The 2,556-nt window shown below is 29.8% G+C and overlaps 1 protein-coding gene across 1 annotated transcript in view; it reads right to left on the bottom strand.

Annotated features, from left to right (window-relative positions):
• Fgl1 (fibrinogen like 1) overlaps positions 1–2,158 on the bottom strand; it is a 33,365-nt gene extending 31,207 nt beyond the window's left edge. The window contains exon 1 of the mRNA XM_015486071.2: positions 2,027–2,158. The gene's annotated coding sequence lies outside the window, so the exon portion shown is untranslated. The remainder of the gene's footprint in view (positions 1–2,026) is intronic.
• Positions 2,159–2,556: the final 398 nt, after the last annotated feature.

Raw genomic sequence — 2,556 nt, forward strand, 5'->3', positions numbered from 1 at the left:
CCAAAAAAAAAAAAAAAAAAAAGAAGAAGAAGAAGAAGAAAAAGAAGAGGAGGAGGAGGAGGAAGAGGAAGAATAAGACTTTCATTAGGTGTACTTATATCATTTTTAGAGATTGGTATAAAAATAGAATATAAAAACTACTTATTCGGAACTTCAACTCAAATTGTTCTTCTGAAAAGAACCAATGAGTTAATACTGACCAAGCTTTTGATTACGGGGAACTGCTAAAAAAAGACAGTAGTAAACACTGTATCCTTTATTTCTTTTTCCTTCTCCTTTTTTAGGAGTGGTACTGAGGATTGAATTCAGCGTGCTTTACACAGAGCTGCACTCCCAGACTTTTTAAAAAAATTTGATACAGGGTCCTCCTGCCTTAACCTCCCAAGTTGCTGGAATTATAGGCCTGACAGCTGGCCCCTTTCTCTTATTTGATATTACATATTTTACAATGTATATGAGTTTTATTTAGCATTAGACTTGATAAAAAATAAAAAGCTAATGAAAATGTTTAGACAGGTCTCTGTCTCTTGGTGTCCTAAAATTTTCATCTCATTGCCATTAAAATTATTAAATATAGTTTGTCCCAGAGAAAAGAAGCAGCCCCTAGTCTAGCAAATGCTTAAACAATAAGGCATTTCAAAATGACATTATATATTTTTCAAAATCACTATATTAATTTTACTATCTTTAGAATAATCCCTGAGAGTTATCTTAAGTCCTCTAAAATTTCTCAGTGTCCTGCTTTATAATTCTAATTAACAATTACCATGTGGAAAAAAAATGTTTCTGTATTAGAAAATTTCCTTTGGAGGTTAAGGTGTAGTTCAGTAATAGCATGCTTGCTTAGTGTGTGGGAAGCCCTGAGTTCAATCTCAACCCAGCAAAAATAAAGCTTGCTTTGAAAATCTGGTTTGCATAATTCTTTATAGTACACCATTATTTATTCTGCAAATCTCGCCTATAGTAAACCTGTAACAAAATATTCTGTTCTATACTATACAATTAGTTGCATTTCTTTTATAAGTTTTTTTTTTTTTTTTGCTTTGGGCTGCTTAAAATTATAAATTACTATTAGAATTATTAAAATTATTATGAAACTAGAATCATTTTCAAATGGTTATTCTCTAATGGGCTATATTATTTGGTATAAATTATTTTTAGGGGGTTGGGAGTATAGCTTAGTGACAGAGTGCATGCTTAGCATGTGGGAGGCCCTGGGTTCAATCCCCAGTACCTAAATAAATAAAAATAGATAAATAAATTTAAGGCTACAAATTTTAATTCTTTCCCCACTTAACAATTAGTTAATTACACTATTAAATTTGAAGGCAAAAATGTTAAATTTGGAAATGAAAAATTCTATAGCTGCACATAATTTTTAAAAACACAATTACAAAGCAAAGTACATTAGTAACATAAAATTTCAAAAATGATATGTTTTAAGTGGGCCATTATGAAAAGAAAGAAGACAAAAGAAAGAAGACAGAAGAGTTACTGAAGGAAGCATGTTTAATAAGTTAGCATTCACAAATGAATGTAACCTAAATGTAAGATAGTTAAAAATTTACCCATAAACACAACCTTAGAGATTCTTTTTAGGATATTTTCTTCTAAATTTTTCCTTTGTCTATAAATGGAATATAATCATATCTTTGTTATTTATCTCAAGAATTTATGCTCGACTTAGCCTTAAAAAACTAAAATTTAATCCCCAAATAGATGAAATAACATAAAACATTTGTGAAGTGAAAATTCTTATGTGGTCCAGTTTATTTTTCATTTTAGATTGAAACTGCAAATCCTATCATTTACATCAAACTCCCATGATTCAAAATATAAAGAGAATGGAAAGAAGATATAATTCTCCATCTATTTTCTAGGGTGCATAATCTGCCTTCTTGCTAATCATCTGATTTCTTTCAAAAGCCAATGGTTATTTCTTGAGTTGTGGTAACTACCATACCTGTGAAATAAATTAACAATATTACAGTCACATAAAGAAGCACAGAGATATTAAATAACTTGCCTAAAGTCAGAAATGAGTCAGAGAAGACAGCTCAGGCTTGGTCCAGACACTCTGCCTCCTAGGATCCTTTAACTACGTTCAGAATTTGTAATTTTTATCCATTATTTGATTAGAAATACAGACAACGTTGATTCTGGCTTTCATCCAGAAACAACATGAAGAAATTGGTTTAACTGGAAGGAAAATTAAAAAAAAAAAAAAGATTTAAGGAAAATCCCAATACTTCGATATTTTCCATTTTTTCCCTGTTTGTATGAGTTTTTATAAAAGATCCAATTCTATATCTTTATATTTTAACCTCTTATTTTTGTGCTCAGAGAATTTTTGTACATTAGTGTAAATAATGCTCAGTTGAAGATTAAGTAAAATCAAAGTTCAGCTTTATAGGGGTATTAATTTTTGCTTTATGGATCCTATGGATAATAAACTATGATCTGTACAGATATGAATAATATGAAATTTCAACTAAAATATGGAAAGAGGCCAAATTTTTCTTAGTTACAAAAATGTGGCAGGTTAATAATTGCCAA

The sequence above is a fragment of the Marmota marmota genome, unplaced genomic scaffold, assembly GCF_001458135.2.
Source record: "Marmota marmota marmota unplaced genomic scaffold, marMar, whole genome shotgun sequence".
Lineage (NCBI taxonomy): Eukaryota > Metazoa > Chordata > Mammalia > Rodentia > Sciuridae > Marmota > Marmota marmota.